Genomic DNA, 14,928 nt, shown 5'->3' on the forward strand with positions numbered 1-14,928 from the left:
TTAAAGAAGTGACAGCCTGCCTTCGCACAGCCCCTAGGCTGGCATCCATTTGATGAGAAAGCCAATAGCCTGAGACTAGCTCCTGGGGGAACAGCGCCTCTGGGGCCGCGCCATGTCATTCTCCACGAAAGCTGGAACCGAGCCCAGTGTTGTTGAATACTGAGGAAGCTGGCAGAAGACGCTGAGTGTGGAGGGAGGAGGGGGCATTTGGGCTGTTCGTGGCTGGGAAAGGTTTGTATAGGCGGTAAACTTTGTTGTTGACTCCAAGGGAGTCTCTGGCTGTGCTATCTATGGGACTATGAGTGGAGGTCTTCCCAGCCCACAGGTTTTCTCGTTTGTCACAAGCTTGGCATTCCTCTAAGCTGTTTTAGGTGTGTCTATTATCTTCTTGGGGCTGTCATTTGGGGGGTCTCCTCTCTCTAAGGCTATTTTTAAGTTTCTCAAAGCTTAGCATGTTTGTGCTTTTGTTGCTGTTTGCTTGCTCTTTTTTCCTCATTAATTAATTGTGTGTGTGTGTGTGTGTGTGTGTGTGTGTGTGTGTGTGTTATATACAGAGGTTAGAGAACAACTTGTTGGAGTCAGTTCTCCTTTTACCGTGTAGTTCCCAGGGAATGAACTCAGGGCATCGGGTTTGGTGGTGACAACTTTCTACCCACTGGGCTATGTTGCTGACCCTGGAGTGTTCCACTAGTTTTGGTCCATCTAAAGGAGAAAAGAGGTTTGCAGATCATTATTGCCATCGACCTATTCCATTTGTTCTTTTTTTTTTTTTTTCTTTCTTTCTTCTAATCATGTTGACTCTAATACCAAGGTTATAAAGATTCTAACTTGGGGGAGGGTATAGTGTATTTTTTGTTGTGTTGAATTGAGTCAGGGAGGCATTCGACATCATTGATAGCTTTAGAGGACACGTTCTTTCACTCATCTACCTGTTGGCTTTCACAGATGCAGAAGCCCAGGGCCTGCCCCCAAGAAATAAAATCAGACCCTCTCAAGGTGAAACTTGAATCAGTATTTTTAGAAATGCCTGTGGAGTATGCCTTCCAGTGTGGAGCCAAGTTTAAAAGCCAGTGCTCTAGAACATAGCTCTCAACTGTGGGTGATTTTGTCCCCTGGGGGACAACTGGTAATGCCTATAGACTTTGTGGATGTCACAGAATCTTCTGGCCTCTAGGTGGGAGATTCTGCTGAGAACATCCTCAGGGCATGGGATGTAGTACAGCATGTAATTAAGCTGGCCCAAAATATCACTAGAACCAAGGATGGAAAACGGTGCTCCAGAAATCTGATTCAAGAGCTTCTGGAGCATGTCTGTGCCTCTCTTGGGGGAAATCACAGCAGGTAAGTACACATTTGTCCTCTCAGCAGAATATGCAAGGAAGTGGTTTTAGTGTGTATCTTTGAACCTCTTCTGTGCCTGCTGTAATGGCAGCCTGTCCCTGAGGCTGGCGTACCAGGTTCTGATTTCTGGGGCCAGATGTCTCCCTGTTCTGGTGTTCTAAATTTATCATAGTTGAATGACTTGGAAGAAGACCAAAGTTAGGAAAATTAAATCCATAGAAATTAGAACAAACAACCTTTAAGTCAGTTTTTTGAATTGCTTGGCCTATTCTAAACCAGAGGAGTGACCTGTAAGAAATCTGATATTATGCTCTGTGGGAGGTCTTTCTTTTCTTCAAAGGAGTTTGGGAAATACATTTTCTTTTTCTTTCTTTTTTTTTTTTTTTTTTTTTGAGACAGGGTTTCTCTGTGTAGCTTTGGAGCCTGTCCTGGAACTCACTCTGTAGCCCAGACTGGCCTCGAACTCACAGAGATCCACTTGCCTCTGCCTCCCAAGTACTGGAATTAAAGGCGTGCGCCGCCGCCGCCGCCGCCGCCGCCGCCGCCGCCACCGCCACCGCCGCCGCCACCACCACCACCACCACCACCACCACCACCACCACCACCACCACCGCCTGGTGGGAAATACATTTTCAATTTTATTTAATTGTGAGACTTTCAGGTATGCTTATATATCAAGTTTCTTTTAGGGTTGCTGGGGATTGAACCCAAGGCTTTGAGCATGCATGGCAGGTGCTCTACCACTGTGTTACATCCCCAGTTCCATAGGGAGTTAATGTTAATCTGTATATGTCTTTTGTATAATTAATACCAGCTATCCAATGAATGTAACTGATTTATATACTCTGTACATACCTCAATTTTTTTATTATGTTAGAAGTATACACAAACATATGGAATAAGAGCTACATTATCACATATACAATAATCCTGTTTTCCAGAATGGTTCTGCACTATCTTTTTAAAATAGTATCATAAGGGACTGAAGAGATGGCTCAGCGGTTAAGGGCACTGGCTGCACTTCCAGAGGACCTGGGTTCAGTACCCACATGGCAGCTCACAACTGTCTGAAACTCCAGTTCCAGGGGTTCTGACACCATCACACCAATGTGCATAAAATAAGTTTAAATAAATTATAAAGAAATGGTATTATAAAAGGATTTTCTATTTTAATTATGTATATATACATGCGTCTATGTGTGGGTTTGTGCTTGAGAATGCAGTGCCTGCAGAGGCCAGAAAAAGATATGGAATCACCCCACCCTGGAGTTACAGGCAAACATAAGTCACCTGCCGTGGGTGCTGGGATTCAAACTCAGATGCTCTGCAAGAGCAGTACATGCTTTGTGGTGGTTTGAATAAGAATGGCCCCCATAGGCTCATATATTTACATGGTTGGTCCCCGGTTGAAGAATTGTTTAGAAGGATTGTGAGATATATTCCCTTGTTGGAGGAAGTGTGTCACTGGGAGTGAGCTTTGAGGTTTCAAAAGCCCACTTCAGTGCCCCCCACCCTCCCTGTACCTGACTGTAGATCAGGATGTACAGTTCTCAACTACTCCAGCGCTATGTCTGCCTGCATGCCACCATCTTCCCTGCCATGATGATAACGGACTAACCCTCTGAAACCGTAAGCAAGCCCCTCAGTTAAATTCTTTTGTAAGAGTTGCCTTGGTCATGGTGCCCACAGCAATGGAACAGTGACTAAGGCATGCTCGTAACCACTGAACAATCTCTGCAACCGTGGTTCAAACCAATCTTTACTCCAAGGTTTGGAGTAAATCTTGCTCCATTCAGTCCTTAAGAAGTAATTTAGCTTTCCTCTATTCTAGTCTGTTTCTCTGCCCTAGCAAGGACACAGCATGCTCTCTCTCTCTCTCTCTCTCTCTCTCTCTCTCTCTCTCTCTCTCTCTCTCTCTCTCACACACACACACACACACACACACACACACACACACACACACACACTGCACTCAGCATGCTATTCACATCTTCATGAAAAGGAACATTAGGCCATTGCCAGCTGCCATGATTAAGTACCTTTGTCATGGTTCTCATGACAAGTTTTAGGGAAGGGTCTCCAGACCACAAACTTAGGTAAATTTTCAGGGAATCTCAAAAACAAAGACTGGGGCTCAGAAGATGGCTTGGTTGGTAAAGTGCTTGATGAGCAAGCTGAGAACCTGAGTTCAGACCCTCAGCTCCCAGGCAGAGTATCAGCTGTGGTGGCATTTGTCTGTAATCCCAGCACTGGAGAAACAGAGACAGAAAGACCCCAGGGCTTGCTGGTCAACCAGCCTAGTGAAAGAGCCTCTCAAAAATGAATGAATAAATAAATAGATAAATAAATAAATGGAGAGAGGGGGAAAGTGATTGAAGAAGATAATCTCTGGCTTCCACACACATCTACACAAATGTGCATGCATATCCATACACATACATGCAATACAGAAAACACACCTAAATAAACAAATAACTTCAAAGCCAGAAAAAAAATCTGAATGTTTGCAAATCTAAAGATTTCGTGAGGTTTTTTTTTTTTTTTTTTGAGATAGTAATAGTGTTTTAATGCAACTATATATGAATTGAGAACACAGCTTTACAGGGCTAGGCTAAGATTAAAGTCTGGCCTGGATTATGGAGTCATGATTAATACCCAGTGAGGAAACAGAAGAAGGCCTACCCAAAGTGCTCCCCTTGGCCAGGCACTCTAAGGCGTGGCTGCTTTTTTTTTCTCTCATATTTTTGTTGTGCCTCAAGTCGGTCACCGCAGGACTTATGTCACTGTTCTGTCCTAACCCTGAACAGTTCTGATCCATCCTCAGTGACCAGTAAGTGCTTGTGACTAGCGGTCTGCCACTGCTTGAGGCCTGTCTTTTGGAACCATAGTGCTGCGTCACCTTTATAGCCCTTTGTTATTGCTTCCCATTCCCCAGGAAGAGCACCAGGGCTACAGCCGACATCGACGGCTGTTTATCTCAAACCTAACTCTCCCTGTTGACTCTGCTTCAGCTTCTTGACGGAGGACTCAAGAAATCCAGAGATATGGGGAAGGAAGTGAATGGGTCCCCTGCTTTAGTGAGGGGCAGACACCTTTCACTTTTTCTCTTCCTGACCACTCGGGGTCCTTCCGCTCTGCTCCTGTGCTGTGTAGACAGACAGACCGTCTTGGCTCATCTCCTCCTGTTTCCCTTCTTGCTCAGGTCCTCCTTAGCTTCTCTCTGGGCTCCTTGCTCTGCTCTGTCCGTCCTGTAAGTACCGGCAGTAGGCACTGGCATTTCTCAGGCCCTGCTGGTGTTCTTTGCCCTCATTCCATTCTCTCCCTCGTGGTCGTGTCTATTTCTGGGTCTTTGGATTCTCCACATGCCATTGACTTCCACGTTTATATTTCAGGATGAAGTTCTTATCTGCGTCCTCAATCCCTGTGTCTTCCTGGAATGCGTTAATAAGTGTTTCCCAGGCAACTCACACTCACTAGGAAGAAAACTGAGCTTGCCTTCTCTTCTAGTTTTCTCCTCAGCATATAAGCCTGAAACCTGGGTGGCATCTTGCTTTACTATGTCTTTGTCTCTACTGAGCTACCAATCGTGTCCCTTCTTCCATTGCGCGCTACTGACTGCTTCAACCAGCCAAGACCAGGCTAGACCTGTTTTGTGTAGATTACCTTCAGAGCAGTTGATTGACTCCTGCTCCATCACCCTGCCTGGCTCCGTGCACCACTGTTAGTTTAGTAAATATCCCTCTGATTCTTTCATTCCCAGGCTGGAGGTGCCTTGGAGTTTTCTAAAGTTCCAGCATTTTAACAGCGCTCAGAAGATCTGTAGTAACTCGTCCCCAAACTGGCTCTGATTTGTGGCATTCCTTAGGAGTACCCGTCTATCTCACTTCACAAACACCCCCTGACCAGACAACCTCCTCGGCCTCCTGTTTATCATTTCTCCTGTAGTTTAGTGTAGGGCACACCAAGGCCTGTTGAAGGTGGGAAGGTCGTAGCCTGGGATAGTGATTGTCAAAGTCCTCAAATTCTAATTTAATTTTTCTTAAAAGCTTAAGGTCTTCCCGAGTCTGTCCTTCGTTTTGGTTCCTGGTTCTGTGTCTGTTTCCTTCACTTACAGTTTTCAGAACTAAGAGATGTGTGGGATTCTGTTAGTGAATCATTCGCAGTCTGTGTTCTTTGGCCATTCAGAGTTGAGTCCAGGAAGCTGCCCCACAAAACAGCCCATGGGAGCTGAGGCACCTTCGCTTTCCGGGGAGAGCAGGGCACCTTGGCTGAATAGACTTGAGCTCTCAGAAGCTCTCCAACACTGCCTCCAGTCAGTCAGACTCTGAATGCCCGAGACTTGTTGTGACTTGTCCCCATTGCTTATTAAACCTGTTTGGGAAGGGAGAGCAACAGTGTTTGGGTCTTGTGCACTCATCTCATTTCCAAGCAACAGACAAGGACTTTCTTTACCTGTAACGGTAAAAAGGTAAGAGACCGCTGTTGGTTGTATGGAGTCTGTAAAAGACCGGGTCAGGTAACTCTCTCGAGAAGATGCCGGGCCCAGCGTTTCAGGTTCTCCCTGGGCTGGGAGAAGCCAGCTTCCTCTCAGCTCCTGCCTGTCACCTCACCACAAGGATCAGAGGGGCTGAGCAGCCATGCTGACTCAGAGGGACCAGCCAGGCAGAAGTGACACACTTCCTGTCTCAAGCTCTAGTCAGCCTTTCTGGTTCGCTTTTCTGTTTGCTTTATGATTCCCTGAAAAGATAGGTTGTCCGGCTGAGGCCTTCCACAGCAGCCTCTGTTCTTTCTATGGTGTCATAGGATAGCCTCTCTTGCATTTCCTTGTCATTTACATGTTTTATTAATCCGTTGCTCCCTTAGTATAAAAGTATCATGTTTGTGAAGCATATTTATCAAGTAGACTTTGACCAAAAATGAACAAACAAAACAAAAACCCTCCTTGTTTTTACTACTTAGAAAGGAACGTATTGGGGCTGGAAAGATGGCCCAGTCATTAAGGGCACTTGTTGCTCTTGCAGAGGACCTGAGTTCGGGTCCTAGCACCCACATAGTAGCTCAGAGCACCAGTTCCAGGGTATCTGATGCTCTCTTCTGGCTTCTTCAGGCACCAAGCACTCATGTGGTGCACATACATACATTCAGGCAAAGCACTTATACAAATAAAATACAATAAAATAAATCTCTTTTTTTGTACATGTCATCCCTCTAGACATTTTTCTGCTTACAAAGACTCTATACTGTTTCGTATAATCTCTCTGCTTTAAAAAGTACATTTGTGTGTGTATATATGTATGTGTGTTTGGACATCTCCATATCATGGTACATATGTGAAGATTGGAGGACAACTTTTGGGAGTCAATTCTCTCCTTGTACAACGTGGGCCCCCAGGATCAAACTCAGGTGGCCAGACTTGGCAGCAAGCTCCTTTGCCCTTTGAACCTTCTCACAGGCCCTCTGCTTCAATGTATTGTTTTGCAGTTTTTATGAGGAGTCTCCCTGTTCTTAACTGCAAGGTCTGTTTAAAGACTGTGTGGCATTCCATTCTGTAGAAGTGTCCTACTCCAAGTACCGCCCTCGTTAGATAGTTGGGTCTGCCCCCTGCTCTTGCTTCACCTCATTTAAAGGGTAGCTCAGGCTGGCCTTGAATTCTCCATCCACCTGCTTTGGCCTCCCAAGTGTGTTGATAGCCAGTGTGCCACCACCAAGCAGCTCTGCTCAGTCCTCAGTGTTTGTTATAATCTATACAATTTCCTTCCATAACGGCTGTCTGCGTTCATCCCCGCTTCACGGACTGTGGGCTTGGACGCTGTTCAGAGGGACTGTGGAGCTGTAAGGTTTTTGATCTTTACGGCCACTTTGCCTTCCAGGCAGTTGTCTGTTTCACGTTCCCGCCAGATGGTGGAAATGTCTGACAGTGTCTTCCGTGTGTATTCTAGCCCTTGCCCAATGCGCCACTGCTTTTCACACCTGCTTCCAGCAGTGCAGACGTGCCCTGCCCTGCCCTGCCCTGCCTTCCTGACTCCATTGCCCACAGCAAGCCACACATGCCTAGCTCTTCCTGCTGCCGGACTGCCTGCCATTCCTCTGGTGTTGGTTATGCACCTCCAGTGCCACAGCCATGGAGTGTCCCCATCTCAACTCCCTTCCCATGCCTATGGCGCCGCACGCGTCCTTTACTTGTTTGTGTGTTCGCTATTGCCCAGTCTCTCTTTCACATCGAATGTCAGTTTGTGGGACTTCCTGCTGAGTCCTCATTTCTGAGTCAATCAGATATTCAGCAAGTGCCCAGTTTCAGCCCTTTACTCTCGGGTGACATTTTCCAGGTTAAACTATCCTCTGTGCTCTTCTTGGCAGTAACAAGATGGAAGAGGATGGTAAAATACCACTGGACAGGGGACTTGGGGCTCCTGTGTCCTCATCTGTTAGAGTAGGACTGTATTAGTGGGAGGGGAAAGTGGGGACTCTAACCCCTTTCTGGGGGATGAGATGTAGTTTGGTAGGAAGTCTGTTTCCATCTTCCACTGAGGAGGGATTTGCTGGGCATTGGGCCTGTTATGTAGCCTTACGGTAGGCTGAGGAGGAGGAGGTGGTGGACAACTTGTGCACAGAACGCAGGCTCTGCATACAGATGGACTTGGGCCCAGAATGGTGTGATACATCATTCTCCCGGGCAAGCACTCAAAAGTGAGGTGCTTTTTTTGAGTTTCTGCAATTTATTTTTATTATATATTTTTTAAAAAATGTGCTCGTGCAAATAGGCCCATTGGTAATATTGTATAATGACCAAGGTGTTATGACCTCTAGAGAGGGAATGGAAATGGAAATGCCCTCCCTGCTGGAGTCTCTGGGATGTTGTGTCTTCACAGAGCCACCTTTTTGACACCTTCTGAGAAAGGTTTACAGAATCCAGTGCTAGCAGCAGTGATGGCCAGCCAGGCCGGCAGTGCAGGGGGCTCAGGGCAGGCCTGGATTTCAGGGTGGAAAATATTCTGTGTTTCTTCATGAAGTCGAATTTCCAGAAATGTATAGGGAGGTTGACTTCAAGACTGGATACTTTCTCTTAGCCGATGAGAGTTTCATTAGTTTCATATTTATTACTGGGGATCATGTTCTGTTTTGTATGAAGGTTTGCGGTGCAAGAGAGCAATAAAATCCTAAGGCTCTGTTTCTGTTTGGCTTAGTGGAGAATAAACCACCTCCAAGCCCTGTGCCAGCATAGTTGCTACAGCTGGCACTCAGTGTTTCTTTGCATTCTAAATGCCGATTTAGTGTTGTCACTGGTGATGCAAGTGTGAAGAGGTTTGGGTATGCATGAATCTCCCAAGAAGGTAGACCTCCCTGCTCACTGGAGTCCTCAACCCCCCTCACTGCATGGCTATTCCCTACCAGAAAAGTTGGGAAATGGCCTTCAATCTACGGTGCTGTCTCATTTTCTTTGCTTGTGAGACGTGGTTAGGTGATATCAGAGCTCTTGCAGACACTCAAATCTGAGATTCCAAGAGAACAACCAGGAGAATAACCTTTTAATAAAACGTATACTTGAACTATAGCCGCACATATTACCTAATAGAAAGGCCTGTGTCCCCACACTTATTCTTTGAGCACAGTGGTTCTCAACCTTCCTAAGCCTTTAGTACTGTTCCTCATGTGTGGTGACTCCCCAACCATAAAATTATTTTCGTTGCTACTTCGTAACTGTAATTCTGCTACTGTAATGAATTGTAATGTAAATATCTGATATGCGGGATGGCTGATATGTGAAAGGGTCGTTTGAGCAGCTGCTTGGGTGGAAGGCCCTGAATGACAGCTGCCACAAGTGACAGATACGGGAAATCTCCAGCCCAACCTTGACCCTGTGCCAGGGCTGGCCCCTGCAGCACAGTTTAGCTTGCTACTCTGCCTGGGCCAAGATGGGAAGTTCCTAGGTACTCCTTTCATTTTCCCAGACCGCCCTCATTGTGTTAGCTGAGGAGCCAAGGGATTTTTTTTTTTTTTTTTTTGGAATGATATGCAGAGGGAAAAGCCAAAAATTCGGAGTGAGGCAAACCTGATACACCCCTGTCTCCCCATTCCAACCAGATAGGAGAGTTAGATGGAGCTCAGATTCCTTGTCTGTAATCTGGAGAACATGTTGCCTACCTCCTAGGACCTGTGTAAATATTGTGCTCTCACAGTGAGGCAGCTGGTGGGCACTCAGCAGTGGGATTTCCCTGAGCCTATCTAGGCTTGGACCCTGGGCCCCCAAGGCCAAGGTAGAACTTCCTCAAGGGGCATCTATCTGCGCTGTCTTTTGTGGACTAGCTGGAGGGCGCTTCTGAGCACGTACCAGTCTCAGACACTGAATCTCCTGGAACAATTCCATTAGGCCCCCTTCCACACCTCTTCATCAATGACTTCCTTCTCCTCAAAGAGGAGGATGAATGAAGGGGAACAAAGTGAGAAGAGGCGAGGGCCCTGGTTGAACTGTGGTTTTCGGTAGGATCGGGAAGGAGGGGGGCCAGAAGAGGACTGATGGGATAAGGGGATGCTGAACACTAAGACAGAAAATTGAGTTGATGCTGGCAGTCGCAGTATTGTGTACAATGGACGGGCATTGTCTTGGGAATGCCAGACTATAAAGGTCAAGGTGTTTTGTGAATGTTTCCAGTTCTCTCTGAGGCTTGAAAATCAGATAGAATACATGAAGCTATCTTTTGCATGCAGGCACCAGTGTGGTGGTGATTGTGTGCAATGTGCTACTGATAAGGATGTGGGTGGCTGTACAGGAAGTTTGTTTTCTCCCCACCTTGGGGTACACAGTAAGCAGCCACTGAAACGAGGCCAGCATGTGTGTCTGGAGAGAGTTCTGGAAGGGTAGGAGTTGGCCTCAATGTCTTTCTTCTCAGCCCTGCCCTGTGTTGCAGAGCCTTGAAGATGCTGTGTGGCCTCTTGCTCTGCCATATTCTTTGGAAACTGAGACTGTCACCTGTTTCCCCTGGGTGTAGGGAGGATTCGGATTTAAGTGATTTTTTTTTTCCCCAAGAGTTGCTAGATAGCATCATACAGAACAGCTGATTTTTCTAGTGGCCTCTATCATGTGGCTGCAGAGAGATGAAGAAACCTCTGATAGATGGCTCTGGAATCCCCAGGGAGGGCTTTCTCCCTATCAATGTGACCCCTCAGAGCATCTCCATGACTGACAGTGCAGGTGTACTCTTGGGGCTGGGGTATTGAGCAGTCCTGTATTTCTGCTACAAGACTCTGGGTTTGACCCCCAGTATTGCCAGAGAGAGAGAGGGAGAGAGAGAGGGAGGAAGAGGGAAGGAGGGAGGGAGGGAAGGAGGGAGGGAGAGGAAAGAAAAGAAAAAAAAGACTAATTACAAATTACCTTATCAAGGCATAGTCTGGGCACATTCTTTGACCACTAGATCACCAACCAGTGTCCAGGCTTGGAAATTCTGACTGTGTGCTCCCCCCTTACCACAGCATGAGGATGCATGTGCACTGGATGTCATAACAAATGCGGATCCTTGAACCCACCCAAAGCGGTTGAATTTGCAAGTCCTAGGGAAGCTTGGAAGAGCTGTATTCATAGCCACAAAGGCAAATGTAGGAGTTAAATATTTTGTACCCAAGCTACTCTGTGAGGTTGGACTGCTCCACAGATGGTGACAGGAGACTCTTCCTCTGCCTGGGCCTACCCACCCACTCCCTTTTAGCCCACTACCACGGGGATGAGCAGAACATAGTTCTAAATGCTGGAACAACTTTCAGCAGCAATGAATAGAACCAATCATGGATGATGTGGGTGTTCTGATTTTATGTGAGAGAAGAGGGGTCTGTGGAAGAAGAGTGCCATGCAGGTACCTTGCTTTACATTGTTCTCCTGCTGTCTGGAACCTCTCTGAGAACAGGAATGTCCTGCTGGGTTGGAGGTGCCCTTGGTACCTGAGGATAGAGTACTTACAATGTTCTCTTTCTTGCTTGGTGTTGGGACTTCCCTGGTCTTTCCTTCCCTGGGCTTGGATCCCACACAGGTGAGGTGATGTGAGCTGATGAGTCTTCCTCCAGGCTCCCCTTTCCACGGCCTCACTGTGCACCCCAGTCTTCAGCAGGCCGGACGAAGCAATGCCTCTCAGCTGCCTAGCCACAGAGCTACCACAGAGGCCATTTTAGGGAAGTGGGAGGCCTTCCTTCTGTTTAGGTATGAAATTTTGTTCTTTATCAATTACCCTCAGATTTATCAATAAACCAAGCTTGGGGGTTGGAATCTTGAACTTCTGGGAACAGATTTCTCTTGACATTTTCTCGTCACTGATGAAGTTTTCATAGCATTATGGGCCAGTCAGAATTCAGAGAGAGAACATTTTGTGAACACAAAGAGATGGTTTCTAAAACACAGATTTCATAACCTCCGCCTATGACTATGTAGAATGAAAATGATAAACGTATACCTATGTTTGTAAATTGACAATCATTTCACTTCCTATAGTTCTCTCCCCCAATTAAGAGAGGGCATTTTATTTAAATTCAGTTCACTAACAGTTCCCATTACTACTAGAACTCACTGTGCATGCATAAGGCAATTTGTTATTGGCTTCCCATGGTTCTCCTTCAACTTTGACAGACGTTCTCTGAGGTTGGCTGTGGCACTTTTATTTTGCAGTTATCCAAAGAGGTTAAATAACTTGGGAGCCTACAAACCAGAAAGCAGCATAAATGGAATTTGAAACGGGTCTAGCAAATTATATTCCACTTTGTATCTTTTTTGCTGGTAGACTCAAGCCAGGTTATACATGCTACAGAGGATGAAGAGCATCCACCTGTGTAGCAAGGTAGACACACAGCCAAGGATGGTATTAACTGTAGTAACTATCACACAGTAGTACCGAGAAATTGTAAAGCAGGTAGCTTTAGGATTTAAAGGAAGACCTGAGCTTACAGTTGAAGTCTGTAGGGAGAAGGTTTCACACCCTTAGGTAGTGTGCTTTGAGTGGGCCGAGGAGTATGGACAGAATCTTATCTAAGGGAAGTTAGTTAGCTGTGATAACTTCTGAAGACCCAGGTAAATCAATAAGATATGAAGGAGACTATTATACAGTCTCCACAGAAACATGCGTATTGCATGCATACATGTGTATATATGTGTGCACCTAAACATTCTCAGACTCACATTCTTTGTAAGTCCTCTGCAGAAGCAAAAGGCTGGTGATTTTCAGCAGTAACATTGTTCTTCCTGCATCCCTTAGCTCTCCTGAGAACAAGAGCACCTCTGAGCAACGCTTCCTATTAATAGACATTCATTCATGTTTGTACTGGCTAGGTAGGAATGGGGTGGGTTTTTTTTTTTTTTTCCTTCAGGCATCTGTGAATGGAACCACTCCCTTTTGTCCTTTTTTTTTTTTTTAATTGAACTATCTGCTTTTTCCCCTAGCCTGTTGGAACAGTAGACTTCCTGTTCTGCTTGATTTTTCAAATTCTGCCTGTCTGCCTAGCACAGTAAGCTGTGTTCCTGTGTAGCGCAGTTTATAGGTGGAGAGTGCGGGCAGCCTCCAGTCCATCCTCAGTGTGAATGCAGACACCTCTGTGACCCGCACATTTAAAAGCTACATAACATATTCCTCTATAAGCGACAAAATGCAGCGCCCAGAATAACAAGCAGGACAACTTCTAAAGAGACCATTGTTGACCAGCCTCCTGTGCGTTCATTTGGGAAGCTTGTGGCGGATTTCCAGAAGGATGGTGTGAATTGATTGGAAAAGATGGGATGTTCCTCAGGTTTGTGTGACTCTACCAAGACACTTTGACGGGGTCCTCCTGACGAGCACAGGGAGAAGATGCTGAGATTAGGTGAGTTAAGGCTGTTCTTAGACAGTCTGGATGCAGTGTCTCTGGGGATCTGGTGGAATTTTCGGATGTCTAACTCGGTACTGCTGTATTCCACGGAAGAACGTTTGGTCGTGGCTTTGGAGGGGCTGTGCTCACTAACTCACAGGTTTCTTTCTCCTGTGGAACTGGTTGTGGGGAGCCGCTGTTCAGCTGAGAGAGATATGGGGATTATGGGTTAAAAATGGCATCTGCAGAGTACGGATAGATAATTTCACTTGTGAACAGATGAAGTCTTGAAAAGTTTCAGAAACACAGCCTCGTAAGAGTTTGTAGTTGTTTTAAAATCCACAGCTCATTTTGTATATTTCCCTGCATTTATGAACTGTAGCATACCTCTGGTTGGTTCCCAGGGGTCTGCTGCGTTGGTAACCTGTAAACATCTAGTTTCCTCTCTTCCCCACTGCGTAACTGCTTGTCCGATTATTACTGTTCTTATTTTTTTCCCTTTGGAACCAGAAAGCAACTTTACCCACGTCTAAAACCTTTTGCCTTTTAAAAATAACACCCGAGGCTTGTTTTATAGCCAATACTTAAAGTTACTACAAATAAACAATTTGATTTCTAAGGTAAATTGAAAAAGATTGTGAAGAGTTGAAATGAAAGAGCTTTTTAAACAGCCATTTAAAAAGTTATTTTGGTACTTATGCATGTCTCTACAGGTCTGTGGGTAGGATTTCCATAAGTTTATCCTAAAGTTCTATACGCAAGGCTTTTGGAGAGCCAAGTATGGCGGGGCGCACCTGTAAACCCCACACTTGGCAGGTTAAAGCAGGAAGATAGGAATCCAAGGATTTTCAGCAAGATTTGCTCAAGACGGAAAGAAGCAAAAGAGATAAAGGAAAGAGAAGGTTAAAAAAAAAAAGAAGTGCTTTATAGAGTTTAAAGTCAATAGTAGGAAGAACTAGAAATGGAAAGACGTAGCAGATGTTGATGTAACTTGTCTCAGCTCATTAACTGACCCTTTGGCAGCCAGGACGGTTTTGTAGAGACTTCTCTTGGCCAAAGTGTGGTCACCTGCGCATTGTTCATAAAAGGCAAACATGTGTCTTCTGGACGCTCAGAGCTGTGCGCGTGATCTTCTGCCTGCTTCGTGTGTGTGTGTGTGTGTGTGTGTGTGTGTGTGTGTGTGTGTATGTGTGTGTGTGTGTGTGTGTGTGTGTGTGTGTGCGCGCGCGCGTGCGCGCGCCCCTCTCTGGTATATAAAAACAGGCATGTGTCTGTGACTGATGTCATGGTGTATACATTGACACAACTGGGGTCAGGGCCAGCTTTGCTTGGGAAGGTTTTGTGGAAGAAGCGGGTTTGGGGGAGCGTTCCGAAGAGAAAGAATGAACTTTGGCCGAGAGGCAGAAAGGGCTGGAGTCATGTGATGTCGTAGGTGAGCCTGCAGCGCTAGAGAGCAGTTTATAAATTAGTGACTGAAAACAGGCAGGCTCACGTGAAAGAGAAAGGAGCATGTGAGAGCCCAGCAGAGGACTAGAGGGCCATGGGACTCTGCTGCTCCCCAGCTGGTGAATTTCCCCCAGTACGCCAGCACATCTCATGTGGCCCTCTAGTGGAATGATCTGAGATGCACATGGGAGTGCCACCACTGGCTTCTGTTTCCCTTTGGGGGTTCTAAGTCAAGAGTCAGAGCAGATGAATGTACTCTGCTCCATGCCTATGCTATTAATTCAGACACTAGGAATTTGGAGCTGGATGGCAGTATCAGGAACT

General features: G+C 46.0%; 1 protein-coding gene across 1 annotated transcript in view; it reads left to right on the plus strand.

Annotated features, from left to right (window-relative positions):
- Tnfaip8 (TNF alpha induced protein 8) overlaps positions 1 to 14,928 on the plus strand; it is a 113,799-nt gene that overhangs the window by 37,213 nt on the left and 61,658 nt on the right. The window lies entirely within an intron of this gene.

This window comes from Peromyscus eremicus, chromosome 19, assembly GCF_949786415.1.
Source record: "Peromyscus eremicus chromosome 19, PerEre_H2_v1, whole genome shotgun sequence".
Taxonomy (NCBI): domain Eukaryota; kingdom Metazoa; phylum Chordata; class Mammalia; order Rodentia; family Cricetidae; genus Peromyscus; species Peromyscus eremicus.